This window comes from Suncus etruscus, chromosome 6 (genome assembly GCF_024139225.1).
Source record: "Suncus etruscus isolate mSunEtr1 chromosome 6, mSunEtr1.pri.cur, whole genome shotgun sequence".
Lineage (NCBI taxonomy): Eukaryota > Metazoa > Chordata > Mammalia > Eulipotyphla > Soricidae > Suncus > Suncus etruscus.
This window is the reverse complement of record NC_064853.1, coordinates 116422892-116441983: the sequence shown is the minus strand read 5'-3', so window position 1 is coordinate 116441983 and position 19092 is coordinate 116422892. Positions and strand designations below refer to the sequence as shown.

The following is a 19092-nucleotide window of genomic DNA, read 5'->3' as shown; positions in this document are numbered from 1 at the left end:
CTATTCTAAGCTCCTTATCCAAGAGGTTAATCAGATGGTTGGAATTTTTAGGGTCATCCGAGCTATCATCTCTATTCTCTGTGCATGGTGTTTGCCTGCGAGGTTTCCCCATTGTCAAGCTTGTAGAGTGATTTTTTTCTGGCATGTTGTGGTGGGACTTATTGGTTAGAAAGAGTGCACAGCCGCGAAGCGAGCTCTCTTATGGTGCCTCTAGGTGATAGTTTTTGGGGGTTTGCCTCCCAGGGCTCTGAGGAGAGCTTCAAGAATTCAGAAAAGACAGAAAAGCACAGGACAGAGTTTCCTTCAGGTCCTCAGGATCCTCAAAAGAAGCGCAGCCAATATTGTATATATTTTTTCTTTTTAATTAAACACTGGTTACAACTTTGTGATTGAATTTCAGTATCACAATTTACACCACCCTTCACCCTTGAACCTTTCCCACCATCAATGTCCTCAGGTTCCTTTCCCCCTCCCTGTCTCTGGGTCAGGAATTTTACTTCTCCCTCTCCTTCTCCCCTTTATCATCCCCATTTTTTTCCTTTTAGACAGTGTGGTTTGCACTATTTTTCATGAAAGGGTAACATGCATGTTGTATCTCCTTTTAATACCCAGTTCTTGACCAAAGTTCCAACTATCACTGTCATAGTGGTTCCTTCTCTGCCCTTACTGTACTGCTTTTTTTATTTGTGGCAAGCTTCTTTGCAAACATAGATTGATTTTCCTGGCCCTCATCTCTATAATGTCTAATAATGTCTCTGGATATTATTACCGTACTATCTTTTTCCTATATCCCACAAATGAGAATAGAATGCAATCATTCTATCTATCCCTCTCCCTGTGATTCATTTTGCTCAGCATAATACTTTCCAAATCCATCCCTATACAAGCAAATGTCATGACTTCAATTTTACTAATACCTGCATAGTATTCCATTGTGTAGATGTACCAGAATTTCTTTAACCTCTCATCTCTTCTCAGGCACTTGGGTTGCTTCCATATTCTGGCTATTATAAATAGATGGGTTCCTATGCTCCTTTCCAGGAGTGGTATTGTAGATCATGAGAAGCTCATTTTCTAGTTTTCTTGAGAAATATTCAGATTATTCTGCAAAAAGGCTGAACCAGTTAGCATCCCCCATAGCAACCATGCCAGCACTGATTGTTCTGGTTCTTTGTGATGTGTGCCATTTTCTCTCTAGTGGGAAATAAACTCTAATTGTTGTTTTGATTTGCATCTCCGTGATAGAGAAGTGGAGCAATTTTTCATGTTCCTTTTGGCCATCTGTATTTCTTCTTTGAGATAATGTCTGTTCATTTCTTCTTCACCCTTATTTATTTTTTTTTTGGTTTTGGGTCACACCTAGCAGTGCTCAGGGGTTACTCCTGGCTCCATGCTCAGAAATCGCCCCCCGGCAGCTCAGGGGACCATATGGGATGCCGGGATTCGAACCACCGTCCTTCTGCATGAAAGGCAAATGCCTTACCTCTGTGCTATCTCTCTGGCCTCTTCCATATTTTGATGCGGTTAGATTTTTTTTTCTTTCTGAGTTCTATAATACACTCAAATGCTTGATGTTACCAAGTAACACTGTCTTGAGACTGAAGTGGTAGTATAGAAGTTGCCATGACAGTTGCCTGTATATTGCCAAAGTGGTCAGCATCCCATAGGGTCCCCAGAACCATGAGGAATGATCCCTAAGTGCAAAGGCAAGATTAAGGCCTGAGCATCACCAGGCATAGTCTCCAAAACAAACAAACAAACAAACAAAAATAGTACTTTCTGAAGCAGAGTAAGGATCATCTGAGCCTCGGACCATCTATCTTTGAGGTAAAAGATAGGGAAAAAATTACCACAGTCCCTTTTTTAACTCAGTATCGGAATATGTTTAGCTATGTAATTATAGACTTGATCTTTAAGCTCATGTTCCCCTTGAACACTTATCTGCTTGTTTGTCTTTATGTATCTTTACTTGCCTTTTATCATTCACTCTAGAGCAGCTCATATTCTTTCTTGAATATTTATTTCCTCTCTTTCTCTTTTTTCATGTCTTTCTAAGTAAATTTTATTCAGAGAGATAGCGTGGAGATAAGCGTTTGCCTTATATGCAAGACAGTGGTTCGAATCCCAGCATCCAATATGATTCCCCGAGCCTGCCAGGAGCGAAGTCTGAGCATAGAGCCAGGAATAACCCCCGAGCGCTGCTGGGTATGACCCAAAAACCAAATACCAAATAAAAAATAAAAAAACAACTTTTTTCGTCTTATTCACTAAAAAATAAAATAATGATCATCTATCAAAACATTGCCACCTCTCATAGTATAAGTCCTTTATAAATTATTTATAATTGTTCAGTAATTTAGATTATGACAATGCATTAATTTATATCAAATTTAATTGTATAATTTAAAGTCAAAATTTTTGTCAATGTCTCTCCCCTACTTGTTATAGAATAGAAATCCAAATACTGTGGAAAATTGGCTTTGTGCACTAATAGGTCATCTGACTCCCTCCTGTCCCTTCCAACAGTCCTGCACACACTGTTCAGTAAACAACTTGAGAGACCCAGGAGCTGCTGGTTCATTCACAGAGAGTGTTTGGAAAAGGCTGTCTTTATTCATTCTTGATGTCCTGGCCCAAGTGGAATGGAGAGTTCAAAATTTGTGTTTGTATTCATTCTTTTTATAGCACTGAGCCAGCTGTAGCTGGTTAACATTAGCCTCATCTGCCTCTTATTGTACAGGTCTCTTACGCAGAATAAAGGATTTCTGATGGAAACAGATTTTGTTACTCATGATACCACTGACTTTGTTTAATTGAACTCAGTCTGTCATGGGATATGAATTAGCCTTCTTTTGGGGGCTAGGACCATACCTAGTCATGATCAGGGAACAATTCTAGCTTAGTGCTTGGGGGAGAGGGGTTGCTCTGGTAGCACTTGAGGAAGCAGGTGTTTTTAGGGATCAAACCTTGTCCTTACATGTACGAAGTTTTTGCTCTAGCTCTTTGAGCTATCTCTTTGATTCTCTAGGAAACTTTTTTTAAATACAGAAAGCTCATGGATCCTATTCAGATCCATCCTTATAAATGAACCAGGGCGGGGCCAGAGCAATGGAACAGCAGTTGGCGTTTGCCTTGCACGCGGCTGATCCAGGACCAACCACAGTTCGATACCCCAGCGTCCCATATGGCCCCCCGTGCCAGGAGCAATTTCTGAGCACAGAGCCAGGAGTAACCCAGGAGTCACCGGGTGTGGCCTCAAAACAAAACAAACAAAAAGAACCAGGATAACCTTTCCTTTTTTTTTTTTTTTTTTTTTGGTTTTTGGGCCACACCCGGTAATACTCAGGGGTTACTCCTGGCTATGTGCTCAGAAGTTGCTCCTGGCTTGGGGGACCATATGGGACACCGGGGGATCGAAGGCAAGGCAGGCACCTTACCTTTAGCGCCACCACCCGGCCCCTAGGATAACCTTTTCTATTAAACAAAACAAGCCATTAATTACAAATCATATTTCCTTGGATGATACTTTTTTTTAAAAGAGATGTAAGGTGTTTTTGCATAGTGTTTTTTATTTTATTTATCAGTATTTAGTTGCCACAGATTGCTATAGTTAGGAATTACTTTAGTTCTGTTCTCAGGGATCAGTCCTTGTGGACTCAGGAGACTATAATGGGATATAAGGGATCAAATCCAGATCAGCCTTATTCAAGGCCAGAGCCTTATTTACTGTACTATCTCTCCTGTCCCAAATAAGGTATTTTGGCATTAATATTTTTAAAATTGGGTGGAGGAACTTTGTTTTTCTCTATCCCAGCATGGAATCATTATCATCTTACAGGGAGTAAAGTACAATTTACTCAATCATCTTTGGATAAAGTAAACAAAACTGTTCACACTGTAGATTTTCATGACATCAAAATCTTACTTTATGAATTTTATAAGCATGTGAATATATACATTTAATATGTGTATATATACATGTATGTGTGTATATATGCCTCATGTATCAGCGAGTTAAGAGAAATTTATATGAAAACCATGTAAATGGTAATGATTATTGTATGCTTTATTGGGTTGTCTGTGAATTACAGAATAAATCAGCTTCAGTATTATGAAGTAGCAAAAGATCCTGTAGGGCTGTTACTTCCTGTATCCATCTCTAAATTAGAGAATTTAAGACAAATTCTTCTTTTAAACTTATTTGCAGAAGTGAATTAGATCTTTGAAGAATTCTAAATGATTTAATTGTTAAAAAATATGTAAGAATTGATATTTTTTATAGAATTTATTTGCAGTGATAAATATCTCTTTTACAATATCCTACCTAGGTAAGTCCTGACCTGGGTAGGTCACTTAAGGAAAAATTGCTCTTGTTTTTTTTTAATGCTTTCTTTTTCTCTGGACTATAGAATATGATCACATTAGGTACTGAGTAATTAATATATTAATCTGAATAGGAACTCATTTATGTTCTGTCACACAGTATTGCTTTGGTGATCAGATAATACAGATTAATAAATCTGACAGAGTATATTTGGATTTTTTTTTCATTTACATTGACTAGAGGTTGACAGGTAAAATATTTTAGGCTTGGGGCCAGAGCGGTGGCGCAAGGGGTGAGGCATTTGCCTTGCCCACGCTAGCCTAGGACAGATTGCGGTTTAATCTCTCAGCATCCCATATGGTCCCCCAAGCCAAGAGCAATTTTTGAGTATATAGCCAGGAGTAACGCCTGAGCATCACTGGGTGTGGCCCAAAAACAAAACATAAAAACAAAGCAAAAAAATTTAGGCTTGGCATTTTCTATTAGTTATTTAACTCAGATATTTTGATGGAAAGAAACAATTTACAATAGTAAATATAGAAGGTGGATATGAGGTTATACTGAAACAATTTGGTTTGCAAGCCATAGCTTGGTAGCCAACATAATAATAAAATGTTGGTATAGCTTGTATTTCCTTAGAAGAATATAAAGCATTTTGAGCAACTGGTTTACTGGTACACCTTATATTTTTCCAGTGTATAGAGTGGAAGACAAATTATACAGCTTATTATATTGATAGTTTAAGATAAAATAGGTGCTATTGGGTCAGAGAGATAGTACATAGGGTAAAGCTCTTGTCTAGCACACAGCTGACACCAGTTGGATCCACGCACTACATGTAGTCCCTAAACATCTTCAGGATTGACCCCTTAGCACAGAAACAGAATCCTTGAGCACTGCATGGTATGGTCAAAAAAAAAAAAAAGTGCTGCTGGGCTGGCGAGGTGGCGCTAGAGGTAAGATGTCTGCCTTGCAAGCGCTAGCCAAGGATCAGGACTGCGGTTGGATTCCCTGTCGTCCCAATATGGTCCCCACAAGCCAGGGGCAATTTCTGAGCACTTAGCCAGGAGTAACCCCTGAGCATCAAACAGGTGTGGCCCCCCCCCAAAAAAAAAGCTGCTGATACATATATTAAAAATGATGTCACGGGCCCGGAGAGATAGCACAGAGGTGTTTGCCTCGCAAGCAGCCGATCCAGGACCAAAGGTGGTTGGTTCGAATCCCGGTGTCCCATATGGTCCCCCGTGCCTGCCAGGAGCTATTTCTGAGCAGACAGCCAGGAGTAACCCCTGAGCGCAGCCGGGTGTGACCCAAAACCAAAAAAAAAAAAAAAAAATGATGTCACAATTAGAAATATTATTTATCTACATTATCTCAAATAATTATCTCAAAATTAATTCAAGTAGTATAATAAATTTTATACTGAAGTAAAATATCAAAGCCACACTACTAGGATTAGTAAGAAAATAAACACTAGGGAAAAACAAAAGCACACAATTAAAATTAGAACAAAATATACGGATGAAAAAAATTGTCTAATAAATGACTGAAGCAATACTACAGTGTCAAACCTGGATTGACTCCCTGGCATCTTCTGTGGTCCCTGGAGTATCACCAGGGGTGATTCCTTAATGAAAAGCCAGGAGTAACCCCTGACACCACCAGGTGTGGCCCCAAAACTGAACAAAACAAAAAAGAATTGTCTAATAAATTTAACAATTTCTTAAGTGTTAGATAAATAGTAGATGTGCGTGAAAATCTTGCTTGTCTTTTTTACACTTTTTTTTTTCTTAATTTTGGTTTTTGGGCCACATCTGGCTGTACTTAGTTCTTATTCCTGGTTCTACATTCAGGGGTCATTCCTGGCCATTTCAGGGGGTCTTAGGGATTAAGCTTGAATTGGCAATTACAAGACAAATACCATACCTTTTATACTACCTCTCCAGCACCTCTTGCCTTTTTTTTTTTTTAAATAGTCATTCTATCTCATTAAGGTATTTTTCATTAAATAATTTGTGGTTTTGCACAGCATTCTCAGAACCTGTTGATCATTTTTGATAAGATGCTTGTTTAGATCTTACTTTTTTTTTTTAGGGGTTTTTAGGCCACACCCTTTGATGCTCAGGGGTTACTCTTGGCTCTGCGCTCAGAAATCGCTCCTGGCTTGGGGGACCATATGGGATGCTGGGAGATCTAACTCATTGAGCTCTGGGTGAGCTCAGTACAAGGCAAATGCCCTACCACTGTGCCATCATATATATTATTTTTAAATAGTTTTCCTGTTCAGTGAATTACTCTTTATTTTTATTGATAATTTCCTTTGATGAGCAGAGATTTTTAAGTTTGCCATAGTTCAATTTTTAATATTTTACCTTTGCTTTTAGAGTCAGGTTCAAAAATGCTTTCTAAGACCATTACTAAGGAGATTATGCCATTATTTTCTTCCAAAGAAGTTTTATGGTTTTAAATCTTGCATTAAATACTTCAGTATTAAAATACTTTAGTTAATTTGGGGATATGGTATAAGATAATAATATAGTTTATTTTGCAAATGTTTATCCTTTTTCAATATTTATTGAAGAATGTGGGTGCCATTCCTACATTGCGTGTGACATCTTTGTTTTGTTTTGTTTTGTTTTGTTTTCGGGCTACACCCAGTAACGCTCAGGGGTTACTCCTGGCTATGCCCTCAGAAATCGTTGCTGGCTTGGGGGACCATATGGGACACCGAGGATCAAACCAAGGTCCATCCTGAGTCAGCAGCTTGCAAGGCAAACGCCCTACCGCTATGCTATCGCTCTGGCTCCTGATATCTTTTGTTTGAGGAATAAATGAAATAAAGAATGGGAAATATTTATACTGTAACTACTAATAACAGCATGCATAGTAGTATAGAAAACTCTAGCTTATATATACATAAATATATACAATTGATTTTCAGGCCAACCACTGTGGTTCTCATCCCCACCAGCACTGATTGTTCTTGTTCTTTGTGATGTATGCCAGTTTCTGTGGCATGAGATGGTACCTCATTATTGTTTTAATTTGCAGCATTTTTTCATGTTAATGGCCATTTGTATTTTTTCTTTGAGGAAATGTCTGTTCATTTCTTCTACCCAATTTTGATGGGGTTAGATGTTTTTTTCTTGTTGAGTTCTGTCAGTACCGTATATATTTTTTATATTAGCCCCTTGTCTGATGGGTATTGGGTGAATAGTTTCTCCATTCTTTGGGTAGCTTTTGTACCCTAGGCACTCTTTCCTTTGAGTTACAGAAGTTTCTCAGCTTAATTTAATCACATCGGTTTATCTTTGCTTCCACCTGTTTGGAGAGTGCTGTTTTCTCCTTGAAAATGCCGTTAGTCTTAATATCATGGTGTGCTTTACCTATGTTTTCTTCTATATACCTTATGGTTCCAGGGCTGATATTAAGGTCTTTAAATAAACCATTTTGATTTGACCTTTGTGATGGCGTTAGATGGAGGTATGAGTTTGCTTTTTCGCTCGTGGCTGACCAGTAATCCCAACAGCACTTTTTTTTTTTTTTTTTTTTTTAATTTTTATTTTTAATTATGAGAACAAGGGTGCAAAGAAAGAGGACAAGGTAAAGTTACAGTGGAAGGACAATCACCCATAACATAATTCTCAGAAGTCCCCTTGCTGATATCTTAACTTTGAAATTTCAGCCAAAGAACATTAAGATAAATAAGACAGAATCCATGTACAATTACTTTGTTCCTCAAGTCCCCAGATTGTAACACATTATAATATTTCTTAACAGTACACAAGGCAATCTAAAGCCATAAAACTTACGTAACTCCTTAAACATTACAGGCATAGTATTTTCTTACATTTCCATATACATGCATATTAGCTTAAGTTAACCTCAAATTTTAAGTGAGTTCTTTTTAAGGATTAGAGTCAAAGGAGCAACAGCACTTTTTGAAGAGGTTTTCCTTGCTCCATTTTTCATTTCTTGCCCTGTATCAAAGATTAATTGATTTTATGTCTGGGAAATATTCTCTGAACACTCAAGTCTACCCCATTGATTTGAAGGTCTGTCATTATTTCAATACCATGCTGTTTTAATGCTATTTTCTTCTTTTTATTTATTTATTTTTGTTTTGTTTTTTGGGCCACACCTATTTGATGCTCAGGGGTTACTCCTGGCTAAGCGCTCAGAAATTGCCCCTGCTTGGGGGGAACCATATGGGACGCTGCGGGATCAAACCGCAGTCCTTCCTTGGCTAGCGCTTACAAGGCAGACAGACACCTTACCTCTAGCGCCACCTCACTGGCCCCTTTAATGCTATTTTAATGACTATTGCTTTATAATACAATTTGAAGTTGGGGAAATTATGCCTACTATGATCTTTTTTTCTAAGCGTTGCTTTAGCTATTCATGGGCATTTATTGTTCCAAATGCATTTCAGGAGTGTTTGATCCACTTTAAAAAAATGTCATGGGAATCCTTAGAAGGATTGCATTAAATGTACAGTGCTTTGTATTGCCATTTTAATTATGTCAATCCTCCTAATTCATGAACAGGGTATGTGTCTCCATTTCCCTTTGCCCTCTTTTATTTTTGAAGTAGTGTTATTTTCTTCTTCTTCTTTTTTGTTTGTTTGTTTGTTTTTTTGGTTTTTGAGTCACACCCAGCAGCGCTCAGGGGTTATTCCTGGCTCTATGCTCAGAAATCACTCCTGGCAGGCTTGGGGGACCATATAGGATGCCGGGATTTGAACCACTGTCCTGCACGCAAGCAAACACCCTACCTCCATGCTATCTCTCTGGCCCTGAAGTAGTGTTTTGTAGTTTTCTTTGTATAGATCTCCTTCACATCTTTAGTCATCTCCAAAGTATTTGAGTTTTTTTTTAGCTCTATCATCAATAGGATATTTTTTAATGTCTTTTTCTTCTTTATCATTATTTGTGTATGAGAAGGCCATTGATTTTCGCATGTTATTTTTGTAGCCTGACACTTTGCTATTGTTTCTAGAAGCTTTTTCATAGAGTCTTTAGGGTTTTCTAAATATGATATGTCATCTGCAAACACTGAGAGATTGACTTCTTCATTTTCTATCTGGATTCCCTTGATATCTTTTTCTTGCCTAATTGCTATTATAAATAATTCCATTATTAAGTTAAATAGTAGTGGCCAGAGGGGGCAGCCTTGTCTTGTGACAGATTTTATTGGAAAGGCTTTCAGTTTTCTTCATTGAATATAGTATTTGCCATGGACTTGTGGTAAATAACCATGACTATATTGAAAAATGTTCTTTCTATTCCCATCTTTTGAGAGTTTTTATCATGAATAGGTGTTGGACCTTATCAAATGCTTTCCTGCATCTGTTGATTTCACATATAGTTCTTAATTTTTCTTTTGTTTATATGGTTCATTAATTGACTTGCAGTTTGTTAAGACACTCTTGCATCTCTAGAATGAAACCTGAAATGAAAAGGATTAGTAGTAGTTCCTCTTGAAAGGCTTGAAAAAATTCATTAGTGAATCCATTTGGTCATGGGTTTTTGTTTTGGGGACGACGTTTTTTTGTGGGGAGTATTTATGTTTATTGCTGGCAATTTTTATTTTTATAATTTTTAAATTTAATCACCATGTTATAATAAATTTTCATATTGGGGTTTCAATCATAGAATGTATACCACCCTTCTTCCGTGTGATTGAAAGACTTTTTATTACCATTTCAATTTTCTCAGTAGTGATGGTTTTGTTCTGATATGCTAGATCAACTTGGTTCAATCTTGGGAGGTAATAAGAGTCCAAGAATTTATCCATTTTTTCCAGGTTCTCTAGTTTTGCAGCATAAAATTTCTAAAGGTTGTCTCTGTGCATTATCCTGTGCATTTCTGTAGTATTTGTAGTGATCTCCCCTTTTCATTTCTAATTTGATTTTTTAAGTTTCTCTCCTTTTCTTTTTTTTGTGAGTTTTGCTAGTGGTTTATTGGTTTTATTTATTTTTCTCAAAGAAGCAACTCTTGCTTTCATTGACATTTTGGAAGGTTTTCTGGATTTTCCAGTTTATTAATTTCTGCTCTAAGCTTTGTTATTTCCTCCTACCTACTTATTTTTGGTTCATTTTGTTGATCACTTTCTAATTTTGTAAATTGTGTCAGTACATTATTTTTGTAGGCTTCTTCTTTCTGCCTGATGAGTGCTGGTACTGCTTTTTTTTCTCTTGGTACCGCTTTTGCTGTGTTGCACAAACTCTTGATAAGTTGCATCTTCATTCTCTCTTCATTCTCATTTGTTGACAGAATCTTATTTCTTCCTTGATTTCATCTTTGACCTATCGATTGTTCAGTAATGAGCTGTTTAATTTCCAGGTGTCAAAATTTTTCCTTTGTGTCTATTTGTAATTCACTTCTTATTTCAGTACATTTTTATATGCAAAGGTAGTTCATACAATTTCTATCTTGATTTTATAAAGGTATGTTTTATGGACAGCATGTGGTCTGTCCTGGAGAATGACTCATGTACATTGGAAAAGAATATGTATCTAGTTTTCTGGTGATGGAGAGTCATAAATATATGTATGTATATGTTTTATATATATATACATATATATAGTATATGCAGGGGTCCTCAAACTTTTTAAACAGGGGGCCAGTTCACTGTCCCTCAGACCATTGGAGGGTCTGACTATAGTAAAAACAAAACTTATGAACGAATTCTTATGCACACTGCATATATCTTATTTTGCAATGAAGAAACAAAACAGATACAAATACAGTATGTGGCCCGCGGACCATAGTTTGAGGACCACTGTCTTAGATAGTATATACTAAGCCTACCATTTCTTACCTTTCTTCCTTCAGAATTAGTATATTCTTGTTAAGTTTCATCATTGTTGACCTATCAAGAAATGACAGGGTAGTGTTGAGGTCTCCCACTAGTATTGTGTTGCTATGGATTTCTTCTTTCAAATTTTACAACAATTGTTTGGTTGTTTGTTTTGTTTTTGGTGTTTAAGGGACCACGTCTAGTGGCACACAGAGGTTATTCCTGGCTCTGTGCCCAGAAATCACTCCTCAAAGTCTCGGGGGACCATATGGGATGCGGGGAATAAAACACTCGTCTGTCCCAGGTCATCAGCCGCGTGCAAGGCAAATGCCGTATTATTGTGTTTTCTGACCCCAAAATTTGTCAGCAATTGTTTTTAATATTGCTGGTCCCTCATTGGGTGTGTATTTATTTAAGAGAGTGATTTCTCCTTTTAATACATATTCCTTGATTATTAAGAAATGTCCATCTCTATCCCTTATAACTTTTTTATGTCTGAGGTGTGTGTCATCTAATATAATTATGGCCTTTCCAACCTTTTTAGAGGAGTTTTTTGCTGGGATGATAGTCCTCCAACCTTTGATTTTTGAATCTGTTTGTTCTGTTTATATGTATTTATTCTAGGCAGCAGAACATTGGATTCAGCTTTTTGATTCATTTGCTACTCTCTGTCTTTTAACTGGTGCATTTAGCCCATTGATGTTGAGAGTGATAATTGTATGTGATTTAATGGCATCTTTAATAGGAGTTTGGTGTGTCTGTTGCTCCTTCTTGTCTTAAAATAGACTTTTTAGTTTATCTTTTTTTAAGGTTGGTTTTGAATCTGTAAAGTTTATTCACGAAGCTATGTATGCTTCCTTCAGTTCTGAAAGTTAGTCTGCTGGGTGCAGAATCAGTAATCATGTAAAGTATCTTCTCAGAGTAAGAGGCCAAGGAAACTTAATCAAAAAACAAAATGGGCTCAGGCTTGAGAGACAGTACTTTATGTAAGGCACTTATTTTGCATGCAGCTGACCCAGGTTCGATCTGTGGCACCCCAAATATTTTCTTATGTCCACCAAGAGCTCTTGATGTATAATTTGTAATTTCTTTAGCTTTGAATAATATTTAGTATTATATAAGTACAGGCATTCTACTTTTTAAAAACTAGTATTAGTCTTTATGGTTGTTTCTATCTTTTCACTCTGCACTTGTATTTATCATACAAATTTAGATCGGTTTTCTGTGAGAATCAGAAGCTTTGATTTTGTTTTATGATTCACTTCATCACTCATAATACTGGTTGAAAGAAAATAACGTGGTTTAAATCACTATCCTCAAGCCCCAGTATGCTTGTTTTGCAGATTCAATCCAAGCATCTGATGTGGTATTCTGAGCCCTGCCAAGTGTGACTCCTGCGTGCAGAACCAGTAGTAACTCCTGAGCATTACTGGGCATGGGCCAAAATTAAAAAAAAAATTAATTAAATGACGATCCTCCCTACAATGTATGAATGGATCTAGAAGTGGGATATATACATACTTTGTAGCTCTAAGTAATAGTAAAATAATATCATTAATGTGGAAGGAACTAGAGGACATCATTTTGTATTAAATCATAAAGATAGGAATAGATACAGAATTATCTCACTCATGTGGGGTTTGATGATGCATAATAAGGTACAGCATAGGGCCTAAGGTAGCAACAAGGAGAGAACTGTCCCATATTTGAGGTGGTTGAAAGGAAGACATGTTGGTGTTCTTGGGGGGAAGAAAATGACTACAATGGTGCTACATGTGATGTTAGAATTAAGTATATGAATACTTACCTGGCAGAGGTGATTCCATGATCATGAAGGTGGTTTCCCCAGGGTGAGGCTTGCCCATTCCACTCCGGGCGTGTTGACCCCTGCGATTTCCCCAAATGTGGAAAACTCGACTGCATAATTTATGTAGTGGGGGGACTGCGTGCGTGCTCTCCCCTGGAAAAAAAAAAAGAATTAAGTTTATGAGAAAACACCATAATATGCGGCCGGCAAGGTGGCGCTATAGAGGTAAGGTGTCTGCCTTGCAAGTGCTAGCTAAGGAAAGGACCACGGTTCGATCCCCCGGCATCCCATATGGTCTCCCCAAGCCAGGGGCAATTTCTGAGCGCTTAACCAGGAGTAACCCCTGAGCTGTGGCCCGAAAAACCAAAAAAAAAAAAAAAAAAAGAAGAAGAAAGAAAACACCATAATAACAGTATTGTAAATCAAAGAACCTCGATCAATAACAAATAGAACAAATAAAATAAAATGTTATACCAAGAGCATTATACAAATTTAAGCAATATTTAAATTTTAATGGCATTTTCAATATATAGAGCAAATAGTTTTGAAACTGTTTATTATATTGTTATTTGGAGTATTTATATATTTGAGTATTATTTGAGTCCAATACCAATCTCACTACCAGTGTGACCTTCCCTTCTCTAATAACCCCAGTTTGCAATCCACTAACACAGTTTGTCCCCTTACAGACCCAAATTTAAACTTTTTTAAAAAATTTATTTAAAGAAAAAAAAAAAAGAAAATGCATCACATAGTGGCATACCTGGTCATAATACATTTATTTCAAGATAAGGCAAAAATTTTAAAGAAAACAGAAAGAAGAACTAAAATATTAAAATGTAAGAAGAGAAAAAGAAAAGTTCAGTAGCAAGTATATTTGTGAAAATAATCTCCAATAAAGTCATTAATACAATAGCAGAAGGTTTAGTCAGGTGCTTCTTTTTAAGATAAGAGATAAAAAAAATACAACAAAAATTATGTGTGTGTTTGTAGCAGCTATTGTTTGTTTGCATAGGCACAGCAAAATATGGGGAAAATAGAAAGAAAAAAACCTTTGTCTTAAAAACAGGGAGACCTTATGATCTCGAAGTATCCTGGCATAAGACCAACTACAGGCTCCAGGCATATTTACTTGTCTAACCCCAAAGTCTTTCTCCGTGGTCCCAGTGAAAGCTCTTCAAAATCACAGTTTATTGCTGTCAGGTTTCTGTACTTAGTGATCCATCCTCGTTTCTGTACAGATTCTCTGTTGAAGTCAAGGTGACACGGAGCGCCTTCTGATTTCATCTATTATGTGGCAAGGCAATGCAGAGAACCCTGTCCTGAATGCAGGTTGTTGCTGTTACCAAGTCATCAGGATGTTATATGAACCCACTGTGGAATAAGTCGATGCCAAGGCAGCAGTAGGGCCTTTCCTGGTAGAAGTCTGATTCCTGGTGCTGGTGTAGAAAACTGTACTGTTTTCATAGATGAGATCCAAGATTCAGGGGTGAACGGTCAATGTCCAATCTTCTGAAGCCTAAGCGAAGTCACTATGACAAGTGTTCAGGGTATAAGGCCCCACTGAAATATAAAATTGATATGTTCCTATCTCTTTTAGATAAGAACTTGTTTGCACACGTAAGATTCTCTCATTTTAATATGCCTATGCAAAAAGGAACAATGCCACATGGTACTACTAGCATATATGGGGGTAAAACAATTCCAATAACCTGATTCTAACATGAACTCAGAACACTAGAGAAATTTATCTACTAGAATTCCCTACTCAGTAGATCCCAGAAAATGGGGGAAATTGCCACTTCATAAGAAGATAGACAGTAAGAGTTATACCTATTAAGGAAATACAGCTAATGAAATATTCAAAGGAGATATACATATCTTTTGAAATAGTATGGGATGGGGGAATAATGTCCAGAGCATAGCTTCAGCCTGTGATTTGGTCTTATGGAGTCTAAATAATGGCTCCCAGCAGTCACATATCAGGAAATGTCCTCAAGCTGGGGGTTTCTCAGAAACCAACTCTGGTAGCAAGCAAAAGTTCACAATGAAGGGAGGTGGGGGAAAGGGGGGCACTGAGAACAAGTCAGTAACAGCAGAATATCAGCTTCTTCTTATGCTGAGAGTCTGTCTTTTCACTTTGAGAGCTGGTTAGCAGCTAGTGGGGTTGGGGTGGGGGTGGGGATGTTTTGCTTCATGAGGAGTTAAGAACCTAGGGTAAAAAGGTTTTATTGAGAGGGAATAACAGATGGGGGAGAGTCAAGTGAAGGGCTAGAAAAGAATTTGTAAAGTGGTAAGCATAGGGGGGAAGGAGGGGTTATATATGATGGGGAAGGAAAATATACAACATAGACATTATATATTAGACAGACATTGAGATAGCCAACACATACACTCATGCGCACACATAGACACTAATGATTGATCTATGGGTTACAGTTGAAAAGCTGACCAAGGCGGTATGGGACAGAATGCTTAAAAAATATAAAGCCAGCAAGTCAAATGGAATGGTTTTCCATTTTCTAGGCCAGTCATGATTGGTGAGGATAAACTTTACTGAAGAAAGACTTCATGGGTTAGATTGTGTATAGAACATTCTTAAAAACAATCATAATTTTCAAGTCTAGAAAACTAAGTGATATGATAATAAGCACTGTAAGAGGAATCCACACCATGAAATATCATCTAACAAGTCTTGAATATTCAGGTTCCTTTCCTAAAAGCAATCTAAAATTATGAGCATTCTGGTATAATGGTAAACTACCTACAATCGAAAACAGATTACAGTAACATATTCAATGAATGATCTCTGTAGCAGAAGTTCATGGCATGAAGTTGTATATTCCATTGCTATTTGTGAACATAAATATTAGATTATATTAGCAGGCATAATCAAGTAGAGAATGAATAGAGTAGAATTTTTGTTATGACATTATCGTGAGCACTGTCTTCTGAGTCTTAAGACTTCTTATAGGGGCCGGAGAGATAGCATGGAGGTAAGGCATTTGTCTTTCATGCAGGAGGTCATCGGTTCGAATCCCGGCGTCCCATATGGTCCCGTGTGCCTGCCAGGAGCAATTTCTGAGCCTGAAGCCAGGAATAACCCCTGAGCACTGCCGGGTGTGCCCCCCCCCCAAAAAAAAAAGACTTCTTATAGTGAGCTTCCAAACTCATTTTGCATTCTGTTTCTGTGGATAAAAGCATTAGAACATTATTATAGACATCCATAAAGAGCAGTTGATTGGACACCTGCTCAATCTGAAGAGCTGTTTCCATTCTTGATGGGAGAATTTAATCCATTGACATTTAAGGAAACCATTGAGAGAAAGGGCTGTTGTGCCATTATATTGTGAAGGGTTGTTGTTGTTACAATTGGGGACTTGGTTTGTGTAATTGCTCTTTGAGTAGTTCACTTAGGGTTGGTTTGGTTAGTACAAATATTGTGAGTTCTTTTTTGTCTGAGAATGTTTTTAACCCTCTCTCCCATGTAAATGAGAGTTTTGCTGGGTAGTGGACTCTACGTTGAAAGTTTCTTCATTCAGTAGTTTGAATATTTCATTCTACCTTTTTATTTCCTGGATTGTTTCAAATGGGAGATCTGGTTTAATTCTTGCATTGTTTCCTTTATATTTGAGGGTTATTTTTCTTACTGCTTTAAAGAATCAATCTCTCTGGGGGTTTTTTGTTTGTTGGTTTGGTTTTTGCCATTTGGATTACTAAATGCCTTGGTGTTGTTCTGTTAGGTCTATATTTAGGCACTCTTTTTGCCTCCTGGATTTGTAGAGAAACTTCTTAAGGGGGGAAGTTCTCTGCTATTATCTCCCTCAACTTGTTTTCCCCTTTTCCCATTTTCTTCCCCTTCCAGAATTTTTATAATTAGGAGATTATTTTTCCTGTTTTCGTTTATTAAGTACCTTACATTTTCTTCCGGGATTTTGTCTCTCCTTTTTTGATTTCTTTGTCTCAGCTGGCTTATAGTTTGTCTTCGAGTTAATGTGTGCCATTTTCCTCTTGTGTGTTCTACTATTAGGACTTGCTAACATGTTTTTAGTTCCTTGAGTTCCATTTGTATGGATTCTCTCATCTTCTGAAAGAGTTCTTCTTTGAGTTGGTTGAATTATTCATCTATATAATTAATTTTTCAGGCTAGTGACTCCTTGATTTCCATTGTTAAACCATTGCATGTTGATTTTAGGTCTTCATCTATAAGGTTCAAACATTTGGGTGGACTTGAAGATTTGCCAGGATTTCTCTCCATATCCCCTATATATAGGTGTCTTCCTTAGCTTTTCCATTGATCTTTGCATTTAGTGGTTGGAGTGCTGAAGTATCAGGGTGTTAAAAAAGTGAATTTTTGTGTGTGTGTGAAATGTGGCTCAAAGTATACTTCTTCGAGGTTATTTTTTAGAACTAAAGGTTAAGTATGATAAAAATATTACATACTAGTTTATTGATTTGTTCAGCTGGTCTTTGAGCTGTATATTTTCTAAGAGAAAGAAGTGCTAGTTCCAATCTGCCAGGAATTCTATGATATAAATTGAAATGACTTAGGTTTGGGAAAAGAGGGCTGATGGGAAGGAAGGAGGTTTCACACACAGGCCTGACTGTCCCCAGGCAACAGAGAATCAGTAATGGCACTGGGACCCGGAAAAGATCTAAAAAGACAGCCCCATTTGCATTTGGTGGAAGGGATTAAGATGTCAGGTTCCCTATTCCTTCCTGACACAAACCTGGCTGACTTTAAAGGGCACATGAACAGTGATGGCACTGGAACCCAGTAGGAGGCTGAAGGAAGGTTGGGAAGGAAACCCATTCAAATTTGGTGGAGGAATTATGACAGGAGCTTCCCTGTTCTGCCCAGATACAGGCCTGACTCAAATTTCATATTTTTTTTACAATACAAAGAAAAATGGAATTAATCAAAACTTAGGTCAATTAATGTCAATTTTAATAATTAATATATTTTTCAATGGTGTTACTAAAGATTTATTGGGCTGTGATCGTTAATATAGGGCAGAGATAGTTGAGCCTTCTATGTTACTGTGTAGACTCATTGAGCTTGGTTTTCTTTGCAACTTTTCTATCAATTTTGCTATGATCCTACCAGACTGCTATGAAATATTGAGGTGTTGAGCAGCTGCCTATACTGCTGTACCATCGAGGATCTATAAATTTAATCATTTGATGGGTTGGCAGTTTGTATAAGATTCAATTGTGGAGATGGGTCTGATATTTGTTATTTTGGTGTTTTTGCTTTTTTTTTTTTTTTTGGTTTTTGGTTTTTGGGCCACACCTGGTGGCACTCAGGGGTTGCTCCTGGCTTGGGGAACCATATGGGACGCTGGGAGATCGAAATGCATTTTGTCCTAGGCTAGTGCGGCCAAAGCAGACACCATACCACTTGCGCCACCTGATATTTGTTTTTGATATGACTTTTGTACATAAAAAGAGGTCTGGGTTCTTTTATTTTTTATACTTTATTTAAAAGTTGACTATAATACATTTTCAATTAAGAGAACAAATTTATTTAAAATGTATATTAAAAATTAAAGTACAGTGACAAGCAAATTTATTAAAATGATTGTATCTCCAATTAATTATTAGAAAATAAATTTATTGGGGCCGGAGAGATAGCATGGAGGTAAGGCGTTTGCCTTTCATGCAGAAGGTCATCGGTTCAAATCCCGGCGTCCCATATGGTCCCCCGTGCCTGCCAGGAGCTACTACTGAGCAGATAGCCAGGAGTAACCCCTGAGCGATGCCGGGTGTGGCCCAAAAACCAAAAAAAAAAAAAAAAAAAGAAAATAAATTTATTTCCAGGTAAGTGAGAGTAAAGTTATTTTTAAAAAGAATAGAAAGATAAAGGAAGATGAGAAATAAAATTTTTAAAAAAGGAAAAAAATATTAAGTAATTTTATGAAAATTATTGTATCTGCAATGAAGTCATTAAGACAATGATGAGGTTTAATAAGCTCTTATTGTTAGCTGACTGTTCTGTTAGTTTGTTTCCTAACATTAAGAGTTAGGTCAATTATATACTGGCATCTAAATTGGTGGGTTCTTTTTTGTTTGTTTTTGGTTTTGGGCCTCATCAGTTGGGCCTTGTGCACACTAAGCACCTTGTCCTCTGTATTATCTCTCTTACCCAAAATTAGACATG

The 19092-nt window shown here is 37.2% G+C and overlaps 2 protein-coding genes and 1 non-coding gene across 3 annotated transcripts in view; all 3 read left to right on the top strand.

The window, feature by feature from the left end:
• The window catches only part of UBE2V2 (ubiquitin conjugating enzyme E2 V2), a 738183-nt gene that overhangs the window by 309836 nt on the left and 409255 nt on the right, over window positions 1-19092 (top strand). The window lies entirely within an intron of this gene.
• SPIDR (scaffold protein involved in DNA repair) overlaps window positions 1-19092 on the top strand; it is a 184620-nt gene that overhangs the window by 47089 nt on the left and 118439 nt on the right. The gene's annotated exons all lie outside the window — the stretch shown is intronic.
• On the top strand, window positions 12925-13088 carry LOC126012509 (U1 spliceosomal RNA). Its single transcript, XR_007496968.1, has one exon. It is a non-coding gene; the product is annotated as a U1 spliceosomal RNA (small nuclear RNA).